We start from the raw sequence: 22,681 nt of genomic DNA on the forward strand, positions 1-22,681 counted from the left end.
TCACTTCACAATTTTTCGGGTTGAACTCCATCTGCCACTTTTCAGCCCAGTTCTGCATCCTATTAATGTCCCATTGCAATCTACAACAGCCTTTCACACTATCCATAGCTCCAGCAACCTTCATGTCATCAGAAAATGTACTAATCCATCCTTCTACTTCCTCATCCAAGTCATTTATAAAAATTGCGAAGAGCAGAGGTCCCAAAACAGATCCATGCGGAACACCACTGGTCATCAAGCTCTAGGCTGAATACGTTCCATCTACCATCACTTTCTGTCTTCTATGGGCCAGCCATTTCTGTATCCAGACAGCAAGATTTCCCTGTATCGTGTGCCTCCTTACTTTCAGAATGAGCCTACCATGGGGAACCTTATCAAATACCTTGCTAAAATCCATGTACACCACATCCACTGCTCTACCTTTATCAATGTGTTTTGCAACATCCTCAAAGAATTCGATTAGGTTTGTGAGGCATGACCTGCCCCTCACAAAGCCATGCTGACTATCTCTAATCAAACTATAGCTTTCCAGGTAATCATAAATCCTGTCCCTCAGAATCCTCTCCAATACTTTGCCCTCCAATGACGTCTTGTCTGTAATTCCCAGGATTATTCCCTTTCTTGAACAAGGGAATAACACTTGCCACCCTCCAATCGTCTTGTACTACTGCAGTAGACAGTGGGGATGCAAAGACCATCGCCAAAGGCGCAACAATCTCTTCCTTCACTTCCTGTTGTAACCTCTGGTATATCTTGTCTGGCCCAGGATATTTATCTGTCCTTACGTTTTTCAAAGTTTTAGCACATCATCCTTCTTAAAATCAACCTATTTGAAGATATTAGTCTGTTTCACACTGTCCCTCTTAGTAATGAATACTGAAGCAAAGTATTCAATAAAGACCTTCCCCACTTCCTCTGACTCCAGGCGCAAGTTCCCTCCACTATCCCTGATCGGCCCCACTTTCACTTTGACCATCCTCTTGTTCCTCACATCAGTGTAGAATGTCTTAGGGTTTTCCTTAATCCTACACGCAAAAGCTTTCTCATACCCCCTTCTAGCTCTCCTAAGCCCATTCTTCAGTTGCTTCCTGGCTACCTTGTAACCCTCTAAAGTCCTGTCTGATCTTTGCCTCCTCAAACTTCAGTACACTTCCTTCCTCCTGTTGACTAGATTTTCCACAACCCTTGTCTCCCAAGGTTCTTTCAACCTACCATCCCTTCCTTGCCTCAGTGGGACATATCTATCCGGTACTATCAGCAAGTGCTTCTTAAACAACCGCCACATTTATATTGTGCATTTCCCTGAGAACATCTGTTCTCAGTTTAGGCACCCAGTTCCTGTCTAATAGCATTGTAATTCCCCCTCCCCCAATTAAATACTTTCCGATACCGTCTACTCCTATCCCTCTCCATAAATATAGTGAAAGTCAAGGAGTTGTTATCACTATCACTGAAATACTCTCCCACCGAAAGGTCTGACACCTGGCATGGTTTGTTGCCAAACACCAAATCCAATATGGCCTCTCCTCTAGTTGGCCTAGCTGCACATTGAGTTGGCTGGACGGCTGGTTTGTAATCTAGCCTAAATGAGTGATTTAGTGATGAGTGATCCCATAACTGACTGTGGTCATTATAAAGGTCTGCCTTCTAACCTTACCCCTCACCTGAGGCATGGTGTTGCTCAGGTGAAACTCACCACCAGTTGTCCTTCCCTCCCTCCCGCCCTCTCTCTCACTCTGGGACTATGGTGAGTCACATTGTTCATGTGATTCCTTTGTTCCTCAAGGATATATCTAGATCAGCTCTAAAACTATGCAAAGACCCTCTGTCCATTGTTGTCTGGGAAAGTGAGGTGCAAAGTCTCTCTACCCTCTAAGAGAGGAAGAAAACTCCATATCACCCTTTTAAATGTGGGACCCCATTACCCTTAAACTGTGTCACCAAGTTCTGGTCTGCCTAATAAGAATGAATATCTTTTCAGAATCAGAGAGAAAATTATTTGCTTGAAAAGAAACATGGATCAACATGGACAGTATGAAGGGTCACGAAATTTGAGTGTACGATTGAAGATAGCAGGCATTCGTATGGCTTGGAATGTGTGGAGTGTAAGGGATAAAGGCTAGGGGCACTGCTTTACCATTCATTGGTGGTTGAAATGCTTCAATACAGTGCTCAGATGCAGGCCTTCTGTCCAGCCTGCCTCTGTAGCTGCCATCCTCTGCTCTAGGGTGGGGTCATTTGCCCTCAGATGGAATGTAGCCAGTAACCCCTGAACATCTCCCCTACAAAAGTCTACAAGGCTGAATATCTGCACAGCCATTTTTAAACGTCAGGGCTTGCTGAGCTGGGAATGCTCCCGGCTGTGTGTGGCCAAGGTGGAAATCTGGGCCTGGACAGAAGGTCGCATTTTCAGTTTTGGTGATGATCCAAAGAGAAGCTACATCATTCACAGTGTATATGTAAACATAAAATTAAGAAGAGGAAAATTAATAGATGAAGTGAATAGACAAATCTTTGATAAGTGCATTGCAATGTGGTTAAGTGTGAGTTCATGCACTTTGAACTTGAAAAGGATAAAACTTTTGAAATGATGAAGTGCTTAAATCAGTGGAGGACCAAAGAAATGCAAATTAAAATGCCATGGACTGGTGCAGAAAATAGCCATGTGTTGTTGCTTCTCCCAATGCTTCTTCACATGTTCACCCAATGTGTCTGGTGGAAGGCTGCTGACTTTGATGAGGGAGGGGTGGTGGGAAGATTGAAAATGGTCTTGGAGAAAGACCTTCAATGGCTTGGTGTTAGACTTGGCAGTCTTCGCTATTTACCTATCAAACAACAGTCAGGAAATTGATAAGGTGGCAGTGGCAGTGGCAGTGGCAGGAGAATGAACACAGAATGAGAGAAGGCAAAAGGTTTGTGTTCAATGAATTCCTTGCCATTTCTATTGGGTGGCTCGTCAACAATTCTCATAGTCTATTGCATAGCTTGTTGGACTGCTGCCAGACGCTATAAGCCCTTGGGTACACTGGTCTCCCAGCAATGATGACAGCAGCTTGACCTTGTATGACTTCAGTTTGAACTTCATTGCTGACAATTCCTCTAGACAATGGGTGCCTTCGGCTTGTATTGTAATATAAACTAAAACATTAATAATTTTAGCGGCATTATTGTTGGATTTGTGAGTTTGCTGATGGAATTGGGAATTGCTTCCTTGCTGAAAAGGATATGTTTTAAGCTCTGGGAAAATGCCTATTCCAAGTCGGTGCTCTCAGAGAGCTGTGTGTGGGTAGGAGATGCTTCCTCTCAAGTCAGCATCATTCCTGGTGTCTTGGTGTTCACTCCAGCCTCTACTGTCTCTCTGGAGAGACCAGCTTCCTTGCTCATCAAAAGCTTACACATATTTGGAGGACATTGGGCTGTGAAATGTCCCATCCTCTCTGCCCAAGTCTTGCAGTCATGCAGCTGAAGACCTTGAATGAGATGCTTCATGGACCATGAAGGCTGAATGTGGAGAGTTGAAGAAGCTGTACTCTTCCAATGTCACAGCATCTGAGAGTAAAGATGGCTATGGCAGCATTAAGCTTAAGTCTTGTTATGAGCTCTTTGGCAAACAGTTCTGTGGTCCAAACACTCTGTGTCACTGGGCAAACCTTGACTTGGATAGGTTGATATAGCTGGGAGTCTTCTAATTATAGTCTGCCTGGAAATGAATGTGGGTCTGCTGGAGCCTTAACCTTGGAAGTGAATAATATTTTTAGAGGAATTCTGTTCTGAATTGGCCTCTTTTCCCACAGGTATGACACTCCATGTTGTTGACAGGATATTCTTCACCCTTTGGTATCAAATCTGTAACAAGAGATTTGTATAATCTTGCTACCATCATCTGCCCACCCTCATAGTTAGCAGATACTTCTGAAGTTGATGAACTATACCAACTCCAAAAGCAGATCAGATTGAGGATCTTGTAATTATTTAGTCCCGATACTTAGCTAGCTGCACTGATTTTGACATGCAAAATCCTTCTTTAGGAAGTCTGAACCACAGTGTGCCACCCATGATGCTTCATTCTGGCAGTAGTTTTTCTCTGAAGGAGCCACAGTTGCATTTGTCTGCGAGTAGATACAGATCTTTCAGAAATGAATCTAAACTCTCTCTGGGTCCTGCACGCATCTGATCATTTCTGATGTTCTGTGTAATATTAAAGCGTTCACCAAAAGCCTTCAGTGCAAAGTCACATGTTGCTTAGTCCTCAATAATCCGTTGTCAATCTATTGTCTGTACAGTTTCTCACTGAATATAAAAGCATATCGACCTATTCTCTGTTTAGACTGATGGGATTCTGAAACAGTAGAATCTTTGGTACCAATTGAGTCATTGTGTAGCCTGATCCATGTCCCCATGTGGTGAAGCAGCTTGGAGAGCGGAAAACTCTCTATGTCATCATGATACTATGCAGTATATTGCATCTGGAGTCAGGTTAAAGTTTCCAAGACCTGCTTCACAGAATGCTTCAAGCCATTTGCTGTGATTTATACTGTTTACACTTACCACTATCTTTGCCTGTTCCACTGCCTGTAGGTTGGCCCTGTTACTGAAATCTGCATATTCCAAGGCTTGCTTACTACTGGGGTCAGGTTGCTCTATGTCTAGATCACTTGAACCTGTCTGGTCTGAGTGGTGCCTGATGTTGTGATATATCTTCTCTAGATTCTGTCACTCACTGATGCTGGAGTTGACGTGCATTGGGGCTTTGCTTACTGCTGGTCCCTGTCTATTTTTTGATAGGTGCATGATGGCTATGTGATTCGTTGGCCAATGGCCAAGGCTGGTGGCGCAGTTGATAAATTGTGGCATTTGAAAATGCATTTATTGACCTTGGCTATTCGTTGCGATCACTGAACTTTGAATGGTACTGCAGCTGAGGTGAGTTACTGGTGTGGATGGCATTGTCTTTCTGACCCCATTGCCTTCAAACATTTGACTGGAAGGTGACATGGCCTCCTTTGAAGAGATGACATTGCCCCTCCTCTCTACAGTCCCCACCAAGGTTTCTGAGGATGCCACATTTAAAAAAGTGGTGCCATTTCTCTACCATCATCTCCTATTCCGGAGCATTTCTCATGTCAGAGTTACATTTGATGTGAATTTAACTGTTTATTGCAATGAGAATCCAGGTCCCCCTTTAGAGTGAAACCCAGCTAAGATTGATTGTGGACAATTAAACAATTTACAGGAGGAGGGGGGGTGCTCCACAAATCTGCCCACCCTCAGTGAGGAGCCGCCCAGAACATCAGTGCAAAGGGCAGAGCTGAAGCATTTGTGGTAATCTTCAGCCTGAAATGTTGAGTGGATCCTCCTCCCAAGCCTCCAAGCATCACACTTGCCAGCCTTCAACCAACTTGATTCGCTCCACGTGACATTAAAAAATGGCTGAAGGCACTGGACACTGAAAACGACTGGAGACCTGGCAACAGTCTGTCAAACGTACTGATGATATATGCTGTGAAACTAATTGTGCCCCTTATCAAGTCATTCCAGTCTCACTCTAACACTACATCCACAAGAATGTCCTGTCTGCGAAAAGGAAGTGAAATCCAACCCAACTGCTTACCACCATATCAGTGCGTCATTGATTGTAGAAGGGGCCAATGACAGAGCTACTGAGCAGCATATACAGAAGAGTTACCTGTTTATTGACAATCAGTTTGGTTCTTTTCTGAGCCACTCAGCTCCAGATCTCATTACAGCCTTGGGTCAAACATGGACAGAAGAGCTGGATTCCAGAGGTGAGATGAGACTGACAGCCATTGACATCAAGGCTGCATACAACCGAATGTAACCTCAACAAACCCTGGCAAAACTGGAGTTAATGGAAATTTGGGGAAAACTCTCTGCTGTTTGGAGTTGTACCAAATACAAAGAATGTATTTGGGATTGTTAGAGGTCAACTCTCTCAGTCCTAGGCCATCTCTGCATGTGTTCATTGAGCCAATCTCCTAGGACCAACTATCTTCAGCTGCTTCATTACTAACATTCCCTTGATTATAATTTCAGAATTCAGAGAAATATGCACAATTTCAGGATTATTCATGACTCCTCAGATCACTGTTGTCTATACCTGACATATGCTTCCTTCTTTTTCTTGACCAAAATCTCAATTTCTCTAGTCATCCAGCATTCCTTGCAACTACCAGCCTTCCCTTTCACCCTGACAGGAACATTCTGTCTTGGGATTCTTGTTATCTAATTTCTGAAGGCTTCCCATTTTCCAACCGTCCCTTTACCTGCGAACATCTGCCCCCAATCAGCTTTTGAAAGTTCTTGCCTAATACCGTCAAAATTGGTCTTTCTCCAATTTAGAACTTCAACTTTTAGATCCAGTCAATCCTTTTCCATCACTATTTTAAAACTATTAAAAGAATTATGGTTTGCTGGCCCCAAAGTGCTCCCCCACTGACACCTCAGTCACCTGGTAAAAAATGAGGTCTGCAGATGCTGGAGATCACAGTTGAAAATGTGTTGCTGGTTAAAGCACAGCAGGTCAGGCAGCATCCAAGGAATAGGAAATTCGACGTTTCGGGCATAAGCCCTTCATCAGGAATCAAAGTGTCAAAAATTAGACTTCCGAGAGCTCTTGGGCATGCACACAGGCCTGTCATTCAAGTGCTCTGCCCGCCAAAGTGTCAAAAATTAGACTTCCGAGAGCTCTTGGATGAAGGGCTTATGCCAGAAACGTCGAATTTCCTATTCCTTGGATGCTGCCTGACCTGCTGTGCTTTAACCAGCAACACATTTTCAACTACAACCTCAGTCACCTGCCCTGCCTTATTTCCCAAGAGTTGGTCAACGTTTGCACCACCTCTTGTAGATGCATCCACAGACTGAATCAGAAACTTTTCTTGTACTCACCTAACAAGTTCATCTCCATCCAAACCCTTAACACTATGGTAGTCCCAGTCTATGTTTTGAAAGCTAATATCCCCTACCATATTCACCCTATTAGTCTGTTAGATAACTCAGATCTCCTTACAAGTTTGTTTCTCAATTTCCCACTGAGTATTGGGGGGAGGGGTTCTATAGTACAATCCCAGTAAGGCTATTAACCCTTTCTTATTTCTCCATTCCACCCAAATTACTTCCCTGAATGTATTCCAAGGAATAACCTCCCTAAGTACAGCCATAATGTTATCCCCTAACAAAAATGCCATTCCCCCTCCTCTCTTGCCTCCCTTTCTATCCTTCCTATAGCATTTTTATCCTGGAACATTAAGCTGTCAGTCCTGTCCATTCCTAAGCCATGTCTCTGTAATCATTGTGATATCCCAGTCCCATATTCTAACCATGCCCTAAGTTCACCTGCCTTTCCTGTTAGGCCTCTTGTGTTGAAATAAATGCAGTTTAATTTACCAATCCTACCTCATTCTTTGCTTTGTTGCTGCCTGCCTTGACTGTTTGACATGCTCCTTTTCCCAACTGTACCAGTCTCAGACTAATCTCTATCCTCACTGTCTCCCTGGGTCCCACTCCCCCACCTTACTAGTTTAAATCCACCCAAGTAGCTCCAGTAAATCTCCCTGCCAGTATATTGGTCCCCTTCCAATTCAGGGGTAATCTGTCCTTCTTATACAGGTAATTTTTATCCAGAAGAGATTCTGATGATCCAAAAATGAGAATCCTTTCCTCTGCCCCAGCTCCTCAGCCACGCATTCATCTGCTCTATCCTCCTATCCCTACCCTCACTAGCTCATCGCACTGGGAGTAATCCAGATATTACTACCCTTGAAGACCTCCTATTTAATTTCCTGCCTAATGTCCTATATTGTCTCTTCCGAATCTCATCCTTTTCCTTCCTATGTTGTTAGTTCCAACGTGTAAAGTGACCTCCTGCTGGTCCTTCTCCCTCTTGAGAATATTCAGCACTCTCTCTGAGATATCCTTGATCCTGGCACCCGGGAGGCAAAGCACCATTCTGATTTCTTGCTGCTGGATGCAGAAATGTCTATCTGTGCCTCTGACTAGAGAGTTCCCTTACACAATCGATCTCTTGGAACCCAATGTACCCCTCATTATATTAAAGCAGACTAGGTACCAAAACTTGCCTGTTTGTGCTACATTCCCCTGAGAATCCATCACCCTCTACATTTTCCAAAACAGCATACTTGTTTGAGGTGGGGATTGCCACAGGAGATTCCTACACTACTTGCCTCCCTCTCCTACCTTTCCTGGATATAACTCATCTACCTGACCATATCTGTGATTTTTCTCCATTCCTATAACTGCCATCCAGTACACCCCCTAGCTCCTGTAACTTCCTCATTGCCTCCAATTGCCACTTCAAACGATCCATGTGATCTGAAAGGATTCTCAACCAAACAAACTGCAGACATAATCATCAGTATCGTGGAAACTCTCCCTAATCTTCCACATCTGATAGGAAGAGCAAATCACTCTACTCAAGGCCATCACTGCACCTTAACAATCTACAGAAAATTGCATAGTTTTACTATTCTAAAGAGCACTGCTCCAGTCTAAATTAGTTTTATATTTTAAAAATTTAATCAAGAGACAGATCTCCATGAAATATATAATCAAAAAGAACCCAGTCTATTCACTATTGTTGATTTATAAGGAAAATGAAGAGAAAGATTACACTTAAAACTATGCACTTATCTGTTCCCATGCTGTGAGCTCTCCCACAAAGGTTCCTCCAAGGTCAGCTATGAATTTTGCTCTTTGTTAGTTTTTCTTTGTTGCACTCCGATGACTGGAGATACTTGAACTCAAACAGGAAAGACAGTAGCTGTGCAGATTCACTGCTGTGTCAGATGGCACTGTAGGTTTCTTTCTCATTTGATTCACTGACAATGTCTTTGTCTGTCTTCCTCTTTTTATAAATGCCATTGTTTTGATATTTTTTCCCCCACGATTCCAGAACAATGGAAAAGCTTATAAGACAGTAATTAGTGCTCCTGGAATCCGAGGAAATCATTTCCAACACCTAAAACACCTCAGAAAAGGAGCAGCCCTCACAGCTACAATTTTGTGGGAGGAAGCTGGAGCACCAAGAGGAACTCCGCACAGATACGGGGCGAAGGAGCAAGCTGCAGACACAATCATCAGACAGTCACCGAAGGTGGAGTCTAACCAAGGTTCCTGCCACTATCAGGCAGCAGCGCTGACCACTGAGCCACTGTGCTGCTTGTGCCATGATTTTACAAACAGAAGGAAAATGAACCAGATGCTCCCAACAGTACTTAGTTAAGCTTTCACTTAGTGATGACTCTCCGGTGTAAATTTGTGAGACAGATTCCACCACTACTTGGCTAAGTATCTGTTTTGCTAAGTTCTATGGATGGTTTCTTTCCGCAGGTCCAAAGTGAGCTGGATTCCCCTACTTGTTATGGGCAGAAGTACAAACAATTATTGGGATATTCTAGGAACCCTTGCAGTAGCATGATATTTGAAGGACACAGTGGACCCAGTCAAGTGCTGGTGGATGGAATGCCTAGAAGACAAGGGCATTGGTGGTCTGCTTTATGAAATGGGAGCTGGGCGTTCTGGTTGTGGCAGAGGAGGATGGCATCTTCACCCAGAAGACCAAGACACCAGATCGTGTCATTCTGCTCTGAAGTTGCCTCTTGTGTCAATACAGTCTCCATGATCCTAAAAGACATCTAGAAGTGCCAAAGGAAGGTCAATGACCATTTCAGCTGTGTGAGGGGAAGTGACATCATCTTTTCTCTACTACCTCACATTCATTCTACTCGACTGCTTTTCCCATCACTCACAAAGGGTCAGGCATTGCGCCCTCATTCCTGCATGCAACATTTTCCTTACTCGCTCTTACCCCACCCTTCCCACCCACATAATACGGTAACAAAAACAGAAATAGCTAGAGAACTTCACCAAGTCTGGCAGCATCTGTGGAGAGAAAGCAGAGTTAATGCTTCAAGTCCAGTGATACTTATTGTGTCAATTCCAATGATGACAGGAATAATCTACTCAAACTGATACCAGCCAAATGAACCTTCTCTGGATTACTCCCCTTAGACTTAGTGACATGTTGTTTCCTTAAAGCACATGCAGTGTATTTGACATGTAGAAGTTTCAGAGAATGCATATTAATGAGGCTAGATCCATGTTAATACACCTCTGACCATTCATTGGCAAGAATCTCATCATGGTGTCCAGAAATTGGTTGGAAAATGTAACATGTTACTTCTTCAGAAGGGCCTTGCTCAACACCTCTCCTGATTTTCGAATATTTCCCACTATAGACCACATCATTCAGGGGCTGGGAAAATTCCAGTCATGGATTCTAAGCTCATTCCAGAGGCTTGAGCTCATAGCCGTGGCTGATGCATCAGTGCAGTGCTGGGTAAGTTGGAGATGTTCCAACATTTTGGAAATTAAAACTAATTTCTCTTGTGAATCTAAAAATTTCCATGGTGCCATTTGACAAAATTTGGAATTTTCTTGATAAACTTGTGAGAAATTATCCCGAATCAATATCACTAAACCAGATTATCTTCTTGCTGGTCTAATTGCAGTTTGTGGGAACTTTTGCGCATATTTTGGAATATTTTGATTCCCTAAATTACCACTGGGAATAGACATGGTTTTTAACAGACTACAAATTACTGTGGGCTATCCTGAGGCAATGAAAGATGCTATATGAATGCATGTTAAGTTAGTTCTTTGTTTAAACAACACTTAACATGGCTGCTAGCCCATATGGAACCATATCCTAAGGAAATACTTTCAAGAGAGGAGCTAAAAATGTTGGGATAATATTCAGGCTGACGACAATCAGAACAAAGTCATTTCAGATACACATGGCACACATATACTATATGGCTCCCATACATAGACCTTGATTGAACTAACATGATTGAAATTGGCTTTAATCTAATCATACGTCTTTAATTTCTAATCAGGATTATAATCATAATTGTTTCTTAGTCTTTATCATGAAAGTCTCTCCAAAGGAAATGCTTTATTATCTTATTTTTTGCTTCGGTACATAATGTATCAAATTATTGCATCTGAATACATTTTCAAAAACTAAATAATTTACAGAGTAACTATAGAAACATAAGATAATGCTGTAAATTTCAGAATGATGAATTCTGTGAATTTGACAAATCTTTTGAGGAAATGACTCTTGCTTGAAGATGACTTATCTAAAAAAGTGCTGAAAGATACAAATGCATTTTTGTGTGTTTTCTTTTCACTTCGAATATGGTTGGGGCATTTTTTTCACTTTGAACAATGATATTGCATGCACTTTTGGGAGAGGAATGTCACTCACATGGAGGAACTCTTGTACCAGCATGACTTATTTTAATGTAGACAGTTTGTTTTTAAATGTAGGCATTTACTATATCACTATAATTACCTAGAAGGTATTAATGGATATTCTGTCAAAAAGGCACCTCAGCCAGGACATTGTGGCTCCCTTATAACCACAACTCACAATCTACTCGTTGCAGATATTGTATATGGGCATTGGTGAGCATCTGTTAGTCATTCACTGAAGCTCCCATTGAAAGGGCATCTGATGCCAGTAAATATCCTGTATATGAAGGATCACAGCACAGGATAAAACAAGTTTTATAGAGTGTCTGGCATACCCAATGCCTTAGGGGAAATTGATTGTACCCACATTGCCTTTAAAGATTCTAATGAGGATGAGTTTGCTTGTGTGATTAAAAAAGGATACTATAAATTTCCAGATGGTGTGTAATGCTGGGGGCAAACTTTTGACTAGAGCTGCATGGTGGCCTGGTAAACCACATTGTTCTTTTATCTAGCAAGCACAGCTTTCAAAAGATGACTGTAGGATTGGATGATTCCATTAATGCTGATGATGCAACTTATGCATTTCATATTGTGCTAAACACAGCAATGTGTTTCAGCAGATTACTAATCTGTGTCAGAATTTTAAATTGCACATAGTCTGACCTCAATGTATGCTGATATGCCATTACGGAGCATATCATGAAAGAACTGGATCTTTGAAAAATCAAAATGTAATATCATATGTGTGCATCCAGCAGTATTGAATAGATTTTTAATCTGTGTATGTTCCTAGTTTTACTTCATGGCTTTCTATTTGATGTCCTCGCTTCTGTATAACATTGGCCCACAAGGTAATGGTGCAGAGCATCTCTTCCAATATCAATGAACAAATTAGATAATTGTCCCTTGGAACACAAGGCAACTACAATATTTCACTCTCAACTGCTGTTAAACACATTAGATCAGACTCCACAAATATTAAAATATATTGACATATGGATTGAGTACAATAATCTAGATGACTTTCCACTCAGTAGTGAAGGAATGCTTCTCTGTCTTTTGGCTGAGATGTTAAACTGAGGGGTGCTATCCATCTTCTAAAGTGGTTAAACAAAGTTTCATAGCACTATTTTGAGGAAGAGCAGTTCAGTTATTCACAATGTCTTGGCTAATATATGTCCCTTAATAAACATTATAGAAGCAAATTATCTAATCATTGTCACATTGCTGTACATGTGGATTGCTGTATGCAAATTGGCTGCCAGCTTTCTTACATTAGAATAGTGACTATCCTTCAAAAGCACTTCCTTTATTTCAAAGTGTGTTGATGTCTTGAATGTTTGTCTTTTTATCTTTTTAATCAAACAGAGATAGTTTGTGGTTAGGAGTTGATAATTGATTGGGAATATTAATTTGTCTTTGACACAAGTTAGATATTTTCAATGGAACTAAAAATGGGTTTTGCAGTGAGTTATGTCAATTAAATGGGAATATTTCTACAAAGCTCTAGAGCTTTGTTCATAAACAATAAAAGATGCAATATTTTAAAATAGTCATCCTAGTGTCATTTATTTTGCAGACTTTCATGATTTTGCGAAGAATAGAATCTGACTGTGTGGATGTGTAGCTTGCGTACTTATGCCTCTGACCTTTCGTTTCGACCCTGGCTCTTGTAAATTTTCAAAGTGAGAACTCAAGGTTAAAGTGTAGGGGTCAGTGACAGGAACATAATTTGTACATTCTTAATCTTCACTCCAACCACAATAACTTAAATATTCACAAACCATATAACACGCAAAACACATTTGTAACTCCTAGCTCTTAGCTGAGTATCAGTGAAAAGCATTGATAGGAATAATTTTAATTAATAAAATTAAAGTGTAATATTTTGCCCATGCTTAATCAATATTTTTAAATCTTCGACAACAATGGAAATGATTAAAGAAAAGGAACATTGTGTTTGCTAAGTGGAGGGCTATCTTTATGAGAGCTCCACTATATTGCTGACTTGTTTACACATTCCAAGGAGGCAAATCCAATATAAAGTAACTAACTAGATGAAAAAGTTTAACTCTCTAGAGGATGCAGGTGACGGTGCACATGCTGGGTGTGGAACACCTATGTTAGAATGCCTACAGTGTGGAAGCAGGCTTTTCAGCCCATTGAGTCCACACCTACCCTTCGAAGAGCATCCCATCCAGATCTACCCTCCCCCTGTAACCCCACATTTCCCTTGGCTAACTCACCTAGCCTGCACATCCCTGGACACTGTGGGCAATTTCCCATGGCCAATCCACCTAACCGGCACATCTTTGAACTTTGGGAGGAAACTGGAACACTCAGTTGCCTGCCAATTCAACACACCACACGTTTCCATGCCAATATCTCCACTGCAGGCCAGCAGTGGTGTTCTAGTTTGCCTTGGAACAAGCTCTAAGAATAGTATGTCATGTTCTGCTAGAGGACTCTGCAGCCTCCAGGACTCAACATCGAGTTCAATAGCTTGGAACCTGATTCCATCCTTCAATGTTTTTCATCTGCCCCAGCTTCAGGCCTATTATGCTTTGGTGGTTCTTAGCACAGTCACCCGTTCTCATGTACTCCTAGGTTCTTAATCATATTACATGGGTTATATTCAGTATAGCTCACCAATTTTCTCTTACTCTTAGCTCTTATTATTACTTATTCAGCTTTTCTTCTGTCCTGGCCTGGAGTCAATAAGCTCCTTTTTAATCCACCTCTTTCATATCTCTCTTTCTATAGGCTCCATCTCTACCTAGTCCCTCACCTGTCAGACCTGCTGAGTTTCTTCAGCAATTTCTGTTCTTTAAACTCATTAGGGATTGATTATCTCTCTGACTTAGTTTAAAATCAAGAAAAAAACACCCTTTATAAGGTCAGCAGGCATTAACAGGCACAACAGAGCAACTGGTTTCAGTATGTCCAGTGTGCCCACTCCCCAGACACACTGCCTGGTCAACATAGTCACGATATTGGATATACACAGCACATGTAGTTTTTGAAGATAAACACTGCTTGAGGTAACATTTACATGTAACACTATTAACATGAAACTGGTGTTAAGATTGTTAAAATGTATTAAAACCTAAATGAATATATAATTGAATAAAGTAATTAAACAATTACTTTGAGTACATTAATGATGGCAGGCTCAGTAATGTATCACAGCTGCAGCATATGGGAGCTCTGTACACCACTGTGATCCAGGATTAGATTGGATTAGATTTATTTATTGTCACGTGTATTACAAACACAGTGAAAAGAGTTATTTAGTGTCGCCACTGCCCATTGCCATCTTGAAATACAGAAAATAAAGCAAGACACAGAATATAAAATCAAAAAATAAAGCAGAAGAGTTCATCTTCACATTTCCTTCTCATTGCGACTCACAACAAACATTCCTTCCATTGCTTCTGGCAGCACTCTGTGGGCTCCTCCAACCTGCCATGGGTGTGGGCCTAACCACAACTGCCACTACCATACATCCTGCACTGGGTCCACCAATACTGCTGCTGCTGCTGTGACTGACACAGGAGTCCAACACCGGGTCCTTATCACTTTGCCTTTTTCCACCAAGCCCTGCTGACACCACCTTGGAATCGTCCTTGGAGATTGTTACCACTCACAGTGATCTGTGGCCCCACACCCACTCTCTTCCCTGGCAGCACATTGTGCCCCTACCAGTGGCATGTGGTCCCACTGCCAGTCTTTTCCCCAAGCAATGGATGCTGGTCTACACTCACTCTGCCCCCTGGCAAAGGCCAATAATGTCTAGAGAAAGTATTTGAGGATGAAGCAGCTTTGGCTCAAAGCTTATGTTGGGCAAAAAATGTTGGCCCATCCAGCAAAGCACATGTCCCACATAATGTATAAAAATAAAGGAATGGTGCTGTCACAGCTTCAAGGGCAGAGAAGAGTGGTCAGTCTCAAGCTGAACTAAAGGAACATGGAGAGTGAATTGAGTATGCAACTTGAACTGTTAGTTTTGAGGTGGACTATTTTCCAGAAGTTCAGAGACATTCTGATTGGTAGAGAATTTGAAATATTTAAAGTAAACACCCCATTTTAGCTGTTTTTAAACATCTGCCAAGCTCATAGCAACAGAAACCCAATGGTCCACAGTTTGATCTGGTACAAAGCAGACAAAACTAATGCAAATATTGATACCCTTATCTGGAAGAAATGACTAGGAGGGAACTTACCACTGCCCAGCTGAAAGGGGCCATAATTGACACCATGCTCAAGGCCATAGCCGTGGCCCAAGTCAATGTCAGCATTCTGATCCCGTGTCCTTATTACATTCAGATGAGGATCCAAAAAGTATCAGATATGCACTTAAGAGTGGGTTCCAGGTTAGGTTTCGCCAGATAATCCATGTGTGAATTCACCCTTAAAATCCATCTCAAAAGAGGAACTCAGACGGCTTCAGGTGATCGACACCACCATCGGGCAACTGCACCTTCACTGTAAGACCCAACACCCACCAGCCCAGAGCCAGCTAATGAGCGAGTACAAACAGGCACGTTAAAGTATTGGAAAAGAAACAGGGTGGTGGTGGGTGGGTGGGAGGGGGTTGGATCCTCTGTTGACTGGCTAATGAAAAATAAAAGAGATGAAACAACTGAAAGCCTCAGTTGTCAGTATTGGTGACAGCTCCTGATCAAGCTAGACACCATGCGATGGAAAAGATGGTTGCCCTGACCAGAGAGCAGTGTTACTGGCCCAGGACAGCTGCTGGCAATGATGACTACTGTTGAAATTGTGAGGGGTGTACTTTGTCCACAGCAGGGAAGTGACTAGACCCCAGTGTGGGATCCTGGTTGCCAAGAGACCTCCAGAGGTTCTTACAACAGACTTTGTGGTCCTTGACCTCAATCATATTGAGATTGAATATGTTCTTGTGCTCACCAATGTCTTTTCCCACTGTGACAGGACCTCAAATGTTTACAATTGAGATAAAAGAATTGGACCAAATGATGGAAGCTATGGTTGTCAAGTTTACTGATGAGACAAAGTACAAAAGTAAATTGTGAAGATAACATAGGAGTGTACCAAAAGATAGAAGGAGGTGAGTGGGCAAATATTTGGCCAATAGAGTATAATGTAGGGCAAGTAAAATTGTCCATTTTAGCAGGAAGAATAAAAAAAAGTTTATTATCTAAATGGTTAAAATTTGCAGAGCTCTGAGATGCAGTGAAGTGTGGGGATCTTATAGCATGAATTACAGAAGACTAGCATGCAGGGACAGCAAATGAATAGGAAAACTAACAGAAGCTATCACTTCTTGCGAGGGGAATTGAATCCAAAAATAAGGAGGCAATACTCCAGTTGTAGAGGGCACCAACGAGATCATATCTAGAGTATAAATTTATGAGATCTAGAAAGATCTTGACAAAGGGATAGGAAGAGGATGCTTCTCTTATGGGAGAATCTAAAACTGGGGGCCTCTGCTTAAAAGTAAGGGCATAACCCATTTAGAACAGAGATGTTGTGAAATTCTTTCTCTTAAAGAGCCATGAGTCTTTGGAACTCTCTTCTTGCAAAGGCGATGGAAGTGGAATCTTTGAGTAATTGTAAGACGGATGTAAATGGTTTCTTCATAAGCAAATGAGTGAAAGTTGATCAACGATAGATGGGAATATATGGATTTGAGGTTACAATCTGAACAACATTGACTATAAGTTGTTCCTCCTTCATGTTCTAATGAATAGAAACTTTAATTATTTAATTGATAAAAGCATGACAGGAAACTTCCAGAAACCCCACTCCCCCACCATGGTATGTACATCATATTCCTTTTGGGAACTCCAGGATGTTTTCTACCTCCTGGAAAGCAATATGCATAGGACATGTAATCAGCTGCAATAGTTTGAACTCTGGGTTTTGAAGTTTGATTAGCAGCTAGCATCCCTGTAGCTCATCAGTAAAATTGAGAAATTTGTGGATAGTATCTTCATGGATGTGCTTACCCAGCAACTTAACACTACATAGCGAGCAAGAGAACAGGTGAGACTGGGTAGTCAAGAAGAAAAAGTTAGAAGTCCCTTAGTTTATCTCACACTCCAGTCAGTATTCAGCTCTGAATACCGATCAAAGTGATCATTCCTCTGGGAAATGAAGCCAGAGTGATGTTCATCATCACCTGATTTGCTCAGCTAAAGAACTGAATAAGAGAGGAAGAGCAATCACAATAGAAGATTTGATACGGGAACTGATAAGTGTTTTTGTAGCCACACGTGCGAATCTAAGATAATACCTCCTTTATGCCAAGGCCAAGGATGCTGTCAAATGGTTGCAGAATACTTCAAGTGAAGGGGTGACTACTGTTATAGTTCACAAAGGCCTAACAATGGAAGTAAATAGAGGGGTGTGGCCCTGTTGTTGGAATTTAGGAAATACAGGGAGCTAGGTGTCAAACCCGCAAGCAGGACCTCAAAGTAATGATCTCCAGGTGATCTTCAGGACCACGTGTGCGTGAGTACGGTAAGAAGAGGATAGTGTGAAGGAATGTCTGGCTGAAGAAATGTTTTAAATTCTTGGGATTCTGAATCAATTCTGATGAATGTGGGTCTTATTGAGGTGGGCAAATTATATCTAAAGCGATCCTGGATCAGTTTTGTTGTGGAGCAATTTGCTATCGTGGGAAAGATGTAAAAGAGCAAACCTGTGACAAAGTTAGAGAAACCAAAAATTGAAAATTAGTTAGAATACAGGAATTTAACTATCTGAAAATATTGATTGTGAAAACCGTAGAATAAAGGGCAGCGAGGGAAAGAACATCCAGAAGAAAGTTTTAGTTTTCAGGAGAAATTTCTACTCTATGACTGTGACTCAATGTGTTTTTCAGTCCAACAAAGAAGGAGGCTCTGCTTGACATGGTTCTTGGCAGTGAGGTGGGACAAATGGATCAAGTGTCAGTGGGGAATCATTTTGGGGAATGTGATTATTTTACCATAAGGTTTACCTTGGCTATGTAACAGGGATAAGGAGCAATCCAGAGTAAGAATAATTAACTGGGGGAAAGCCAACTTCCATGGGGTAAGAATGGATCCGGCCCAATTGAACTGGGATCAAAGATTAGCAGCAATACTGTAACTATACAATACTGTAACTTGAACTGGGCTGCATTTAAAGAAGAGACAATTCAAGTCCAATCAAGGCAAATTCCCATAATCCACAGCCCTTTTGATGACAAAAGATAAAGATGAAGCAGATAATAATTGCTCATGACAATCCAATCAAGAACTAAGTCGATTATACATGTTTCAGAGGAAGATTGAAGGACCAAATTAGCAAAGCCAGGAGTAGATATGAGAAGGAGATAGCTAATGTAAATAAATCCAAAAGTCTTTTCTTGGTATAGAAATAGCAAATTGGTAAGAATAATGGACAGAGATCCAGGATTTGCACATGGAGGAAGGAGGCATGGCTGAGGTATAAAATTAATACTTTACATCTGTCTTTAAGAGGGAAGCAGTTTCTACTCAGATCATGTAGAAAGAAGGTTATTCAGACACTGGAAGGGTTTAAATTTGATAAGGAGAAGGGAAAGCGTAACCTGTCTGTATTTGTTGATAAGATTCCAGGTCTGGGTAAGGCGTAGACAATGATACTGATTGAAGTGACAGCATTCCAGAAATACTGGCCATAATTTCCTTATCTTTCTTAGAGTTGGGATAATGTTAGGGTTACACATACACATCCTTGTTCAGAGAAAGCTGAAAAAATAAGCCCAGAAATTACAGATTGGTCAGTCTAATCTCTTTGGTAGAGAATCTTTTAGAACGGTAATTCTGCACAAAATTAATAGCCAGTTAGGGAATTGAAGGCTATTGAAGGAAAAGTGGAATGAATTTGTTAATGGAAAATCCTATTTAGTGAACCTGCTTGAGTTCGTTGGTGAAGTAAGGGAGCGAGAGTTGATGAACGTAATGCTGTTGATGTGGTTTTTCTACGGACTTTCAAAAGTGCCAAAAGGTGACCTAAGAGTCAAAGTTGGAGCTCATAGAATAATGGGACAGTAGTATCATGGGAACAAAATTGTCTGAATAACAGGAAACAAAAAGTATGGATGAACTCTTGCTTTTGGGGATAGAGGAAAGTTTATAGTCAAGTTCCTACTCTTCCTGCTATCTTTTAATGGCTTAAACCTTGGTCTCCAACTATTTCAAGATTTGTGAATGATATGAGACTTGGAAGTGTTGTGAATCAAGAGGACGATAGCATAGAACTGCAAAAGTGCATAGATAATTTGGTAGAATGTGTGGACAAGTGTCAGATTAAATTTAATTCAGATGTGTGAAGTGATTCTTTTTGATAGGAAGAATACAGAGAGACAAAATAAATGTTGCAATATGGTTCCAGGGATGAAGAACATCAGTTATTTAGAAGGATTGGAGATGTACTCCTCTGAGAAAAAAGCTTTGAGTGAAGATTTGATAGAGATATTTCAAAATCTTGAATGTCTAGACAGATTAGGTAGAGGGAAACTGTTCCTATTGATTTGAGAACCAAAAGGCACAGATTTAAAGAAACTCGCATAAGAAACAATTGATGGGAAACAAAATTCACTCAGCAAATAGCTGGGATTGGAATACACTGCCTGTGAATATGGTGAGGACATAGTCAAAATGAAATGGATCATCATCTGAAAATGAACCTAAGCCCCTTAGAGAAATAGACTGAGGAATTAATAATGGGGATACCCGGAACTGAAGTGGAGTTAAATACACACTTTGCATCAGTCTTCACAGCAGAGGACATGAATTATATTTCACAAGTAATAAAGAATGAAGGGACCTGGGGTATTGATTGGGGTCGTATTAGGGTGAGGTAATAAACACAATAACTATCATGAGAGAAAAAAAATTACTTGGGAAAATAATTGAGGCTGATCAATCTCCTGGCCTGAACTGATGGGTTGCCTTCTTGGTTTTAAATAAATTAACTACAGAGATATTAGATGAACTTATAGTAATCTTCCAGGGATCCGTACATTCTGCAAAAGCACCAGAGGATTGAAAAACTGCCAATTTAACACCTTCATTTAAAAAGGAGGTATAGCCATAGCTAACTCCACAAGTTGTTCTGCTATAATGTGTGCATTTTGTTAACGCAAATTGATTGTAACCCAATTGATGAACTGGGGACACTTTCTAAAGTGCAAACTTTTAAAACATATAGGAGTAAGTGAGGACCCCAGATACTGGACATCCGAGTCAAAAAGTGTGGTGCTGGAAAAGCACAGCTGGTCAAGCAGCATCTGAGGAGCAGGAGAGTCAAATCATTCCTGATGAAGAGCTTATGCTCGAAACGTCGATTCTCTTGCTCCTCGGATGCTGCCTGACCTGCTGCGCTTTTCCAGCACCACATATTTTGACTTTTAAAATGTGTGTTGGCAGTAAAGCATTACATGGCCAAAAGTTACAGTGCTGATTCTAAAGCAGGCTTTTTCTATAATCCGAGATTGCGTAAGAATGCAACCATCACTTTAAGGAAAGAACTACCTGTAGGTTTGAAAATATTAGTGTCGATTATGAAGGGTTAATAACAAAGCATAATAAAATCTAGAATGAAATCAAGCAGAGTTAGCATGGCTTCACAAAGCAGAAACCAAGCCTGACAAACAAGAGGTAACAAGAAAGGATAAATCAAGGGGAACAAACAGATGTAGCAAATTTGTATTCCCAAAAGGCATTTAAAGGATCCATATATAAGGCTAATAAATGAGACAAGAGCCTATAGCATTAATGGTAACATATTAGCATGGCTAACATAGAGGATTGCCTAACTAGTAGAAGACAGAGAGCGTAGACGAAATGGGCATTCTTAGGATGGCAATCTGTAAATAGTGGAATGCAACAGGAATCAGTGCAGGGGCTAATATTCTTTACAATATGTATTAATTACCATCCCACTAATCTCTGGATACATGCATTACCCTTGCTTTTTCCACCACCTACAGTAAGACCTGATCACCAAAGATATATTTCGCTTCCCACCCCTATCTACATTCCACAGAGTCTATTCCCTCTGTGACCCCTTTGTTAGGTCCATGTCATTCACCAACCCACCCTCCACACCCGGCACCTTCACTTGCCATTGCACGAGGTATCAAACCTGTGCCCACTCCTCTCCCTTTACCTCTGTCCAAGGCCCCAAAGGATCTTTTCACATCTGGCAGAGATTTTTCTGCATATCCAAATGCCTCATCCACTGCACCCGTTGCTCTCGATCTGATCCCCTCTACATTGAGGAGACAGGGCACCTATTCGCGAAACATTTCAGGGAACATCACTGGGACCCATGCACCAAACAACCCCACAGCCCTGTGACTGGCCACTTCAACTCCCCCTCCCTCTCCATTAAGGAAATGCAAGTCTTGGGCCTCCTTCACTGCCAAATCCAAGCCACCCAATGCCTGGAGGAAGAATGTCTCATTTTCAGCCTTGGGACCCTTCAACCACACAGCATCGTCATCTACTTCACTAGTCTCCAAATCTCCTCTCTTCCAACTCATCCCAGATCCAGCCCTCCAACCCAGCACTGACTTCTTGACCTGTCCTATCTGCCCATCATCCTTCCCATCTATCCGCTCAACTCTCCTCACCAACCTCTCACAATTACACCCCCCACCTGTATCACCTATTACCTTCCCAGCTACCTTCCCCCCAATGCCCCAGCCCCACCCACAATCCCCTATTTATCTCTCAACCACATTCCTGATGAAGGGCTTATGCCTGAAACTTGACTCTTCTGCTCCTCGGATATTGCCTGACCTTTTCCAGTGCCATCCTTTTCGACTCTGATCTCCAGCATCTGCAGTCCCCACTTTCTCCCTGATGGATTGACTGTGCTATCGCCAACTTTGCAGATGTTATAAAACCAGGTGGTAAGGCACGTATTGAGGATGATGCAAAGAGGCTACCGAGGAATATAGACAACTAAGGGAATGGGCTAAAACCTGGCAGATAGAAAAGAATGTGGAAAAATGCGAGGTTATGCACTTTGGCAGGAAAAATAGAAAAGTTGTATATGTTTTGAACAGTGCAAGAGTACAGAAAGCTGTGGTGCAGAGGGATTTAGGGATCTTTGCGCATGACTCACAGAAAGTTAGCATCCAAGTTCAGCAGTTAATAGGGAATACAAATGAAACTTGGCTTCTTCGTTTTATTTTTCACTTGTGGGATTTGCTTGTTACCCATCCCTGGTTGAGAAGTTAGTCGTGAGCTGCTTTCTGACCCACTGTAGTCCACATGTTCTAGATTGACCCACAATACCCTCAGTGAGGGAATTCCATGATTTTGAGCCAGTGACAGTGAAGGAATGGCAATATATTTCCCAGTCAGGATGGTGGGTG

Source organism: Hemiscyllium ocellatum, chromosome 1, assembly GCF_020745735.1.
Source record: "Hemiscyllium ocellatum isolate sHemOce1 chromosome 1, sHemOce1.pat.X.cur, whole genome shotgun sequence".
Classification (NCBI taxonomy): domain Eukaryota; kingdom Metazoa; phylum Chordata; class Chondrichthyes; order Orectolobiformes; family Hemiscylliidae; genus Hemiscyllium; species Hemiscyllium ocellatum.